Here is a 12,452-nt window from a genome sequence, read left to right as displayed (position 1 = left end):
CTCAGGGCAGGCCTCAGAGTTTGTGCTAACTTTAACACGGTTAGGCCTGTCCCACAGGGTGGGACAATGGGGATGTGAAGACTTTGGGGGGAAGCCCTTCCTTGTGAATACAGCTCTGAGAAGCAGCTAGGCTCAGTGGTTAGTCCAGGCCACAGGCTCTGCAGTCAGACTCACTTCCAATCAGCTACTCATCTGCCTCTGGCAAGTTCCCGGCATTCCCCAGAATTTTAGCTACCAAAGGATGCTCTGTTCCTGGAGTTATGTTATTGTGGACACTTGATAAAGATGAACTGATCTTTAACTCTGAAAACTGAGACTACATCTAAATTAAATTAAGGAGATATTCCTTGTTAATTATTGGTACTTGAAGTGTTTTCATAATAAAGCAAAGATGTTTAAGATCTGGCTTAGAAGCTAAAAAAGAAAAGTAGCACCAGTGCTTTTAAAAACTACAGATTTCAAAATAATTCTCCCCACATTTATTAAGCAGCTACCATGTAGGTAGACCAGCAGGTGCAGCTCCGTGCCAGTGTCATAGTGCTGAGATGGAGGCAAAAACTGGTGGTTGTGAGGGCACCTTTGGGGAATCAGGGGAATCTTCCAGTGGGGATGCCACCTGAGCTGAGACTGGAAGGACGGTGGTGATAGTAGTGAGCACCTGCTATGGAACATGAGTACAGATCTGCATGGTAGAGAAGAGTGGGAAGGACATTCCAGAAAGTGGAATGGCCTGTGCAAAGAAACAGAAGCTTGAAGGATCAGGAGTTACATGGTGTGGTGACTGATCAGATATACAGGGTGAGGGAGAGGGATCCAGGATGGCTCCCAGGTTTCTGGCTTGGATAACAGGGCGAATGGTGGTGCCATCTGCCAAGATGAATATAGGAGGAACAGGACTTCTAAAATGAGGGTGAGGATGGCAGGTGGGGGATGGGGGTGAAGGCAATGATCTCACCAGTGGAGCGTGAGGAGCCTGTGGTTCAGGAGAAAGTCTGGCTGCAGCCAGAGAGGTGGGAAATAGCAGAAGAGAAGTGGGCAGTGGTAGGAGCCAGGGGAAGGTGTGAGAGTTTGGAGTGTGCTGAGAAGAGGGCGTGGGCCAGAGCCGTGGGAAATACCACCATGTCCAGGCTCAGCGTGTCCAAGAAGAGTCACACAAGCAGACTAGGAAGGAAGCACTGGAGAGGCCAGAGGGGAGCTGGGAAAGAGTGGGGCAACATGCTGAAATGGACGAGCATTCCAGTGTGGTCAGATGTCAAATCCTTCCAAGAGTCAGGTAAGAACTGGAAAGCGTCCACTAGATTTAGCAGTTAGGAAACCACCAATGACATTTTTTTCCTAAGCTTTACTTCTTTTCTTTTTTTTTTTTTTAAGATTTTATTTATTTATTTATTTATTTCCCCTTCCCCTCCGCCCCAGTTGTCTGTTCTCTGCATCTATTTGCTGCTTGTTTTTTTTTGTCTGCTTCTTTTGTTGTCAGCAGCACAGGAATCTGTGTTTCTTTTTGTTGCGTCATCTTATTGTGTCAGCTCTCCGTGTGGGCGGCACCATTCCTGGGCAGGCTGCACTTTCTTTCACGCTGGGCGGCTCTCCTTACGGGGCACACTCCTTGCGCGTGGGGCTCCTCTACGCGGGGACACCCCAGTGTGGCACGGCACTCCTTGCGCGCATCAGCGCTGCGCATGGGCCAGCTCCACACGGGTCAAGGAGGCCCAGGGCTTGAACTGTAGACCTCCCATGTGGTAGGCAGACGCCCTAACCAATGGGCCAAGTCCACTTCCCAAGCTTTATTTCAAATTCAGAAAATAAAATGAGACAAAAGGCAACTCAACGAGTTATGGAAGCATTACTCAAAAAAAGTTCTGCTCAGGCACTTTTATTTCATCTAATCCCAAGAACAAACTCAAGTGTCCCTTCAATGTTCAGAAAGATATGCAGATGAACACAGATTAGTTAAAAGACATAATGAAGATCTCCGTGTTAAGGATAAAAATGAAAAAAATGCTTAATCATATTCATATCTCACAAAACCAAGCCCCGTATTCTTTACCTTTCGCATTAATATAGTACCGTTTACTTTTGCTACAAAAAATATTACAATATTGTTGTTAACTATAGTCTATGAGTTACATTTGTTGTATTTCCCTCATGTATCACCACATTCTTAAAACTTTGTAGTAGAACAACATTAACCACATCCTCATCTACCGCCAAAATCACTGTTACACATTCCCTACATTACCCCCATTTGTCCTCCAACTAACATTAACGTCCCTAGACTACTCATTTCAACCACAATCACATCCACAAATCAACAGTGTTTGTTTCACACACTGTAATGTGCTATCATCAACTTCATCGATTACCACCTATTTATAATTGCCTTATTAAACATTCCAAATACATCCAGCATCCCATCTCCCACCAACCTGCATTCCACAGTCCATCTCCTAAGGCTATTCATTGTATTTTTCATATCAGTGAGACCATACAATATTCATCCTTTTATGTCTGGCTTTGTTTTTCAACTGCTGATATACGCTTTGCCAAAAGCAGTTTCAGTAGAGTACTGGGAGAAGTCAGTAAGTGTAGATTCTTATTTTTCAAGGAGTGTAGCTTCTGGTAAGCTGTTCTTTGAAGAGAAAAATACTGACCCCCTGCTCTCTGATGGTGCATACTATGCCCCAAGGACTGAAAAAAAGCTGAGAGTCCATAGCAGAAATAGTGAAAAATCTTGTTTATTACGTGTGCCCACAATAAACAGTAAGTTGATTTATTTCAGATCAGCCTACAGCCTTGAGAAACAAGTGTGTTCTCTTGGAAGGCACAGACCTTAAAGCTGTGAACACAGACTTTGAAAAGTATCTAGTCCATCTCAGTCACCATACATTTGGGAAAACTGAAGCCAGAAATGGAAGTAGCAGAATGCTAGAGCCTGTATTTCTTCCAAATAATGAAGTCTCATTAATATCTTTATTATTGCTTTTACCTTTATACTCTTTATATAAGGAAGTCATCTTGAAGAACCAGATAGCTTAGTTTTCATCTTGTTTAAGAATTGTGGCTGTCAGCCCCTGGTATGTTCTTTGAAATCCTTGAAGACAATTTCTTCATGTAATATTTCCCATTCCATTCCTTAGATCATAAACAGCATTTAAAAGAAAAATTTCAATTAGGTACAAAGACTCTCTAATGGGAGAGGTTAGCATCTTAAATTTATTGAGACAATTAACATGAAGGAAAGGATGGCTTTTTGCTAACAAGATGATTAATATGTCAGTAACAAACCAAATCAAAGGCTGCTTATTTCTCAAGCTGGAATGTACCCTGTTCCCTCACAGTCTCCCAGGTACTGTGGAAAAAGCCTTGGTATTCTGAAGCCGTTGAATGACTTTCACCTGTGAACAACATGTGGCTGGTGTTAGGTCTCAAGAGTGTGTGTCTAGGGTAACTGCTCGTCATTCTGAAGAATCTGGTCCTTGAATTACATTTTTCACTTCTGAATACCTCAGAACCTTCTAGGAAATTTCCACAGGTTTAGCTGCTGGGTGGTGGGTGCTAGAGAAAGAGAATGTGTGAATGGACAGGACGTTATCACTAAGAGAGCTGCTGGAGACCACCGAGGTCATTCAGTCTGACTGTCCCCTTTCATAGACGAGGAAATAGAGGCTCCCACAGAGGAACGGGGGAAAGCCACCCGTCCAAGGTCTCCCCAGGGGAACAAAGCTGGACTCCTGGCCCAAAACTCAGGGTCCTCCTACTATGGCTTGAGCTAACACTCAGCCCTAAATAATTTCTTCCTCCAGAACCATGCCCCAGCACCCAGTGTGGGCTTCACAAGCATATCTGTGTGACATGACCTGCCCTCCCTGGCCATTGCTGATTGACCCAAGCTGGGGCCGCTCAGAGCCTGCTTGTTGCAAAACACACAGACTGGGAGTGACTAGAGGTCTCTGGAGAGGAAGACTACAGACTCCTGAGTGGCCCTGCACCATCTTGAGCTGAGGTATGGGGTTCAATTCTATGAAAAACACCAATATATTCTCTTTTTGGCTTGGAAACCAAAGTTTGTTTCTGATGCTTGCTCCCAGAATAACCTTAACTAATATATATTGAAGAAAAGATGAGTGGCCCTGGTGGGACCAGAGAATGTGGGGGACATTGCTTCTGAATATGAAGGAGGACTCTGTAGGCAACAGGGTAACTTCTTGCTCATATTCAAACTCACTCAACTGTTACTCCCTAAGAACCATCCTAGCGACATGCTGCCTTCACTAGAGCTGCAGGAGATGCTTTGGGGTGTCTTCCCAACCCATGACATGTTGCTGCTGCTTTGAGAATCCCTCCCCCCACCTTCACAAAGAGCAATCCTCCAGAGGCCTGTTAGTATGATGTGTCTCCAGGTCCCTAACTACATCTGAGCACCAAGCTGAGCTAATCAGGTTTTCTTTTCTGGGGATTTGAGACTGAGATTCAGAGATACTGTTTAGCCCCTGCTCATCCCTTGGGTAGAGGAAGGTAAACTAGGGAGCTGAAATGAAATGGGATGGCCAGCAATTGCCAGATGGGCAGAGAAGGCTGGTCTAGAGAGAGAGAGAGAAATGAAGTAGAGGGATGAGACTGACACAGTGTGTGCCCCAGAGATGGGAAGCCCCAGGTTGGGGGGTCTACCTTGGCTCCTGGATGCATTCCAGGCCCTTTATTCCCCTTTTCCCCAACATTCCTCCACCTGCCCTGCCCTTGGTTTTCCTGCAATATCCCACTCTCCACTGACCCATTGTACATCACCCCCTCTTCTTTAAGCTGATTCCAGAGGGTCTTGAATCCAGAATTCCAAGACAGACCATGTTCACGGTCAAGTGACAGAAGTTACCCCCCGCCTCAGCTCCAGCAGGCAAACACCATTTAGGGGGCTGGTGTTTACATCAACACAGTTTTTCCAACATCCATTTTCAAGGGTCTAGAGAAGAGGCACTGGCAGTGGTGGACCTTCCCTGGATGCTTGGTGTTTGTCCACCTACCTTTATGGTCTCCATCGGACAGACCACAGCACCACCTCAGCTGCCCCAGCCCCCAGATCACAGAGAAAGCTCAGGGTGTTGCCCAGTTTCTTGCTGGGATCCTCAAATGTGGCAATCCTGTAGAGCCAGTGAGCTGCCTCCTCTCTCCCCACCTCCTTCCTCTAGCCTTCCAGGCTCATTCCTATGAGCTCAAAGGCAGTGGCTTTCAAACATTTTGGACCATGCACCATGTGAGAAATCCATTTTACAACATGGCCCCAGTAGAGACTTGCACACACACATATGTGATGTGTACATATCTGTGGCCAAAACCAAAGTTTCATGAAATAATATTTAACCTTACTATATGTAGAAGAGGCAGCACAGAACCAGACTGCCTGGGTTCACATCCTGGCTCTGAAACTTACTAACTTTGGCAAATTATTTGACCCCTTTGCACTTCTGTTTCCAATAGTACCTGCTTTATAAGGTGGTTATGAAAATTCAGTGAGTTAACATTTATAAGGCACAACAGTACCTAGCAAATATAAGTACCATGTAAGTGTTGGTCGAATAAAATACACGGATGCATTCTGTTACTGTCGATCATTAAAGTAAATGCTGATCAATCAACCCACCAAAAATGATTTCAGGACCAACTGATAGGCAGGGAACTTAATTGGAAAATATGCCAGAATTTGCCTTTTAAAATATGTGCTTTTTAAAAATGTGAAGAGAATTTATGCATTCAGTACATTTGATGATTGCCATCCCTTCGAGGAACCATCATGGGGCAAATTCAGAGATTGAGATGGGTTCTCAGCCCTGGAGGAGCTCACATCTTAGCAGCAGAGACCAAGGAGTGAGTGTGCCAGACACCCAACTGGATTGAGCTATGGTTCTCACAGATTCCCGTCCCAGGGACTGTCCCTTCCCTTCCACATCCTTCATTGGGACCCACCATCTTTTCATGGCTCAGTCCTGCTCCTCTCCACAACAGCTGATGGAAGTTGGGTCAATGGGCTGCTTTCCAGAGGAATTTGAACTTGAGATGAAAAGATTTCAGTTCCACCCGGCTGTTCTTGTGTAGCTTGGGAGCGGTGGGTGTAGTTTGGGAGCAGTAGATGACAGCCATTGTCCATTATATGGACTGGAAACAGCCAGTTTGCTGCAGGAATAAAAATGGAAGCCAATGCATCAAGAGAAAGGAGAACTCCCCTGCATTCACTGTGGCTCTTGCTCCCTCAACTCCAGGTGGTTACTGAGGCCCTGGGTTCTGCAAGTTACTCCAGCATCGTTACACTGCATCCTCCTCTCTGCTAACTGACTCCCACTGGTTTGCTGTGGTTGCCATCCAAGAGTCGTGACTCACTAACATGACCACCTGATGGGATGAGTAGGCAAACTGAGGTTGGGCAGAGTGCTCCTGTGAGTGCAAAGGAACTGTCATGCAACTTGGCACCGGAGCAGGAGGGCTACCTAAGAGCGGGATACTGATGGGGAAGTAGATGTTTACTGGATGGAAGGTGGAGAGGGCATTCCCCCAAGCAGTGGCACAGCTTACACAAAGGCAAGGGGATTCCAAGAGCCTAATCTGTTTCCAGAACAGTGAGGAATTGGGTGTGGGTCCTCAAAACCTCAAGCCAAAACTTCTTGTAAGACAAGTATAATGTTGGTAAGTTCAATTGTTATAACTGCTAATGCATTCTGGGTGCTTACAATGAGTTAGGTACTGTTGTCACCCGTATTTACAGATGGGGAAATTTGAGACTTGGTGGGGTTACACAGATAGGATTCAGACCTAAGAAGGCTAACTCCAGAGCAAGGAGGAATCTTTAGGTGGAGAAACCAAGGCTCAGAGTTAATAACTTGTTCACAGTGATTTAGTGATTTAGAAACTGAGCAATAAGTTTTCCAAATCAAGCCTGAGACTCTGATACCTTGATTCCTGTAGTGACCTAAAGTCTACTCTTTGCCTGTGAGTTTGGCAGCCAGTTGGTAACCTCAGGACTTTCTTACCAAGGAATCACAGTCAGCGACTCAGCTTTCCACACACAAAAGAGAAGAGTTAAGGGAAGTTATGAAATCAAAATTGTGAGCCGACTTGGCTTCTGTGTTTCCTAACCACCCTGCATCTGAGGGTACTTTTGGGGACACAGCCTGCCAGCAAAGGGCTGAGACGCCTGCACAACCCCCCTGGACACCATGCTCTTGGACAGTCAGCCCCACACAGTGAGGAGGAGGAGGAGGAACTGGAGGAGACGACAGTGTTCCACTGTTGGCTGTCTAACCCAACAGCCATGCCCAAACCCCAGGACCTGCCTTGCCCACTTCCATCATGGAGGCTAGAGTTAAATACTTTCCCAGTCTCCCTTGCAACTAGCAGGTGACTATGTGACCCAGTGCTGGCCAAGGAGACAGAATCAAAAGTCTGCTGGGAGTCTTCTGGGAAAGCTTTTATCTTCCCCCTGGTCCTGTCTATTATCTCCTTCCTCCAGCCTTGAAAATGGCTTGTGTGTTTGGAGCTGCTGCAGCCTCTGGAGACCATGAGGAAAAGCCAAGAGAAGCACAGAGATACTGGTGCTGACCTTGAGCAGCCCCAAAACAAAACCAGCAGCCACTTGCTCCTAGATGTCACATTAGTGAGCAAAAGAAGCCCTTATTTGTTTAAGCCACTGTTTGGTCCTCTGACATTTCGACTGGAAGGCATCCTGACTGATAACTCCATCTCAGAGACTGATCACCTAGCCCAGTAGCCCACTACCCCCTCCTTTATTCTTTCTACCCCCAGAACTCTGCGTCAAACAAAATCTTATGGGATAAATGTGATTAAATGAAAATCACAGGAATTGCTGCTTTGGCCAAACCAGGGAGTCAGGGACTAGAGCCCCAGTCACACTTCCCTACAGCAGCATCCCTCATGGGGCTCCAGGGAGTATAGTTCGAAAAGCACTGATTTGTCCCAACCTCCTCATGGTACCAATGGGAAAACTGAGGCCTATAAAGCAGAAGGGACCTGTGTCAGGAGATCTGGGGTAGACAGGGCAGGAAGGCAGGTTCCCAGCTCTGCACAGAACCCTCTCATCCCCTTAACAACAGACGTTTACGATTTGTAATGCATTTCACCAACAGGATCTCAAAGGCGAAAACAGGTTCAGATAAGATGACTTGCTTGACATCACGGGGCTAATAAATTACCTATATGCTTCATTCGATCTCAGGCTTTCAGATCCGGAAACCAAGATCTCTTGCCTCAAAGTACTTTTCTATGAAAATTCAATCATGAATTTTGGCAAGCCTTTAAAAAAAAATGTAAAAATCAGGAAGAATCTCACGGATGCCCTTGAAAAGGGGAGGGTTTGCTTGTTTAGGCAACTGCAGCTAGTTTTAACATTCTCTGTAGGAATGCTGTTACATACCTCAATGACTCCAGCAATGTCCCCTGCTCAGGAGAAACCACTCGATTCTTCTGTAAGTCAGCAAAGGTACACTCACATCTATTGCACGTCAGGCCTGTGGCATTGGGTGTGTGTGTAGGGGGTGGGCAGGGGGGGATAATTTATTCCTTCACTCAGCAAATATTTACTGGGCACGTATAGGCAGTGCTAGGGACTGTGCTAGGTGCTGGAGATTAGGGGTCAATAAGAGGTCCCTGTGCTCTTGGAGCTCAGTCTAGAAGCCGACAGTCTATCTAAACAAGAGAGTCACTAAAGATAGTGGAAAGTGCCACTATCTGTGTGGCACAGTGTGCTAGTGAGGGACAGGATGGGCGGCCATTTTAGACTGGGTGCTTGGGAGGGCCTTCCTGAGGATGTAACGCATGAGCTGAGATAAGCGTGAACAAGAAGGCGGGGATCCTGTGTCTGGGGAAAACCATCTCATTTGGCTTTTTTCGTGAACAGAGAAAAGGCCAGTGCTGCGGCAGAAAAGGGGAGAGTGGAACAAGCTATCAGAGGGGTAGACTGGGATGAAATCATGTAAGGCCTCGTAGCCCACACTAAAGTTTAAACCAGTTTCAGGAGAAAGGCGTATAAACGGGCAGTGGCGACCTGAGGGCTTCCAGACAGAGGCGCGCGGGAGCCAGACCTTGAGCCCATTCACTGAGCTCCTCGCGAAGGCCGGTGGGTTTACGCTGCAGTCCGTCGAGGCTGGGGGCAGGGGCAGGGGCAGGGCCCCCATCTTCCTTATTCGCTCAGTCCCCCGCGCCCCCGCCATGACCTCGGTGCTTCCCGGTTTCCTTGACAACCACGAAAAGAACCCTGGTCTCCCAGCGTCCCGCCCCTCGCTCACACCCAGCCTATGGTCAAAGGAAAGAGTGAGGAGCGACCAATCAGCGGGCGAGCTCGCCCTGCTCCCGGAAGCGGAAACTGGCTCCTACCTGCCGGGATCGCTTTTCCTGGCCGGGTGGTCTTGGCTTGAGAGGAGGGCGAGGCGGGTCTGGGGACGTGATAGGTGTGGCGATTCCCGCAGGCGTAAGGGATCCTGACGGTGAGCCAGGTTGGCTGGCTGTGCTGAGAGGCTCAAATACAGACCCGCATTCTGTGAACCCTGACATATTCTGAGTCTTTGAATTATGTACGTGGAGTTGGGCGGGTCAGAGCTCCATAAATCTCAACCTGAGATCGTCCTTCTCCTTACCGATAGGATGGGAATAATAGTATCTCCCTAAAAGGTTGCCTATTGGCTGGCTGAATGAATTGTTGAATACACTGCAGCTGCGTCATCATCAAAACCTGTCCCTGCGTGGAGTTGCTCACAGGCCAGCAGAGACCGTTACTCCACTGTGAAGGGTTAAGGGAAAAGGAGGGCAGTTCCTATGGGAACCTAGGGGAGACACCGAATTTTGGGGAAGGGCTTGAAAAAGAATCTTCAAGAAAGATTTGAATCTGTAGGGATTTGTATGGGAGGCATACATCTGTTGTATGCAATCATTATAGTTTAGAGCCTCTCTGGATTGTAGCTGTTTTCTCTTTCAGAAAATAAACTCAGTGAATATCAGTAGGCAGAGATGGGTGGCGAAAGCCGTTTTGGGGTGGGGAAACCCGAGGAGCAAAGGTAAAGAACCATGCCTGAATCAAAGTACAGGGCCTAGTGCTCAAAGAGGTCAGATGATGGGAGTTTGGAGGGTGTCAGGTTTTGGAGGTCTGGAAACATCAGGCTAAGAACCTTGAAATTTATCCCTTAAAATTTTAAATTATGCAAGTGTTAGAATTCCCCCTTAGCAGGTCTGCAAAGGTTGACAGGTCATAAGGCTGTGACTCCATTTCGATAGATTGAGCAAGATGCCTACTTGGAGAGGACAGCGTATTTCCCCCAAGGATAAGCCATCTCACATTGAGAATGGATCAGATAAGGACCCTCATCCCTTCCTGGCCCAGGCCCATCAAACCCTCCTGCATTCCAAGAATACCCTGCCTCCTTGTCCACTACCCCCCAGCCATACACGAGAAGAGTTCACTTTACAGCGCGTAATTAACCACCGGCTGTACTCAGACTCTAGCCCCCTCTGCACAGACCAACGTTTCTCCGCCTATTGATGTACTGTATAAATTCACATCTGCACCTTCCACGAGCGGGCGGAAGTCTCTCTTCAGACCCCTGCCATTTTGGGAAGAGGGGGACGGCTAAAGTCTGTTAGTCAGACCCCCTCTGTTGGGAGAGCTTCCCAATAAACTTCCAGCTGCATCATGTCAGTCTCTGTGTCCCAGTGAGTGCTGTTTTTCTCTAACAGCAATAATGCATGAATACATTCTCGTTTAGTTTACAATACATAGGAACTAAAGTCTCTTGACAACTACCTGACCCATCTCCATGCCGCTGACAATGACTTTTTCTTCCTTTTGACCAAGCTGCCAGTCTGACTCCTCAATGACCCCTATCTGCCCCCTCCTGGGTCTTGACTACCTTGAAACCAACTTTGCAGCTGTAGGACTGCAGAGAAAAACAACTTGGACTGCAGGGGAAAAAGGGAAAAAGGCAACCTCAGACCCTAACTATTTTAAACGTCAATCTTGCCTGCCCTCCCCAGGCCTTTCCCTCTCACCCCAGCCCTTAAGCTACCCAGGCGCCGGAGAGGCTCCCAGCCAGGCTGTTCCTTATCTCCATCCTTCTTGTCTTTAGACTCCAGGCGGCCTAATTACCACAAAGGAAAACATTCCAAACCAAGCTGACCTCATCGCAACCTCAGTAAATCACTCATCCCACTGATCACCCCTCTGCCTTCCAGGTTTTTTCTCCAACCACTCATAGCCCTTAGAAAGCTGGCAAGCTGGTTGTGTTTTGTTTCCACAGGGTTGAGTTCTACTCTCTCTGCCCTGACATAGCAGCTCCCTGAAAAAAAAAAATCTTGCCTGTTGGTGCCATTTTTCCTTTGACACTATTCTATCAGTTTGCAGTATAAGAGTGTATCTTTCTAGACCTTCTTAGCATTATACTGATAACAATGCCATATAATGTTTATTGTGCCCCTGGCACTGTTCTGGGTGCTTTCTGTATACTAACTCATTTGATCGTCACTCTACCGCTTGACCAATTTTTTTAAACATCCGTGGGGTGTTGGTAAAAGGAGCTTGTAAGGTGATTTGCGAGGGCCTTTTCTGACTTAAACAGTGACCTATGCCTTCTCTTACCAAAAGTACACAATATTGTTGGCTGGAGCAATCGCACTGTTGGATCAGGGTCATGAACACTGCGTTCTGACTGCTTAAAAAATATTTGTCTTATTACTAAGTAAGATGGGTCAAAACAAGTAAAACATTACTTTGGAACAATTGCGTACCATAAACAAAGGTGGGATCATGACTGAACACCTTATTTTAATTCACTCAACAAATAGTGCCTCCTCTGTACCATGTGCAGTTCTAGCATTAGGGATGCAGCGATGAATGCGGTAAAATTCATGCCCTTAAGGAACTTACCTTCCACTTGAGCACTTAAAATTGTGTGTGCATATGCTTAAGACTGTGTTTTTTAAAATCTGTTTCTGCAAATGAGAGGAATAGCAATCAGATGGATTTTCTAAGTACCACCAGAAAGCCACATAGTGTGACCGTCTGCCTGTGATTTCTCTTTATGTATGATATTCTGCAAAAATTCTGTGGCTCCAGATTGCAAATCAAAATTTCTTGTTGGTCCCCTCTTAAAGATTTTCCAGTTGGGTTAAAGGGGTAAATATTCATCAAAGAAGAGGGGTATTTTGTGTTTATAAAAGATTGATTCTTTCAAGGTTCTGTTGGTGATATTTTTTCCCCTGGAAAATGGCATTAATCATTTAAAAAATATTTATTCATATTTTTTATTTTACTCAAAATACTTCGTTTTAAAGAGTTCCATATTACCCAGCAGCATTTCTAAGCTAAATATAGTAAAACAGTTTGAGCTGATCCTCTCTGCCAAACACCCTTGTGCTTACTGGGGATACAGTACAATTGACTCCAAATCTTTTTGTTTGGGAGG

The 12,452-nt window shown here is 46.3% G+C and overlaps 1 long non-coding RNA gene across 2 annotated transcripts; it reads right to left on the bottom strand.

Annotated features, from left to right (window-relative positions):
* Positions 1–1,860: 1,860 nt before the first annotated feature.
* On the bottom strand, positions 1,861–9,931 carry LOC131275007 (uncharacterized). 2 transcript variants are annotated; one of them, XR_009182363.2, is made up of 3 exons: positions 8,417–9,228; positions 5,959–6,165; positions 1,861–3,132 (listed from the first exon to the last, which is right to left on the bottom strand). It is a non-coding gene; the product is annotated as an uncharacterized lncRNA (long non-coding RNA). The 2 variants fall into 2 exon arrangements; XR_009182362.2 differs by having other exon boundaries at positions 1,861–6,165; positions 8,417–9,931.
* Between the last annotated feature and the right edge of the window lie 2,521 nt (positions 9,932–12,452).

Source organism: Dasypus novemcinctus, chromosome 21 (genome assembly GCF_030445035.2).
Source record: "Dasypus novemcinctus isolate mDasNov1 chromosome 21, mDasNov1.1.hap2, whole genome shotgun sequence".
NCBI classification, from domain to species: Eukaryota; Metazoa; Chordata; class Mammalia; order Cingulata; family Dasypodidae; genus Dasypus; species Dasypus novemcinctus.
This window is presented reverse-complemented; position numbering and strand designations above follow the sequence as displayed.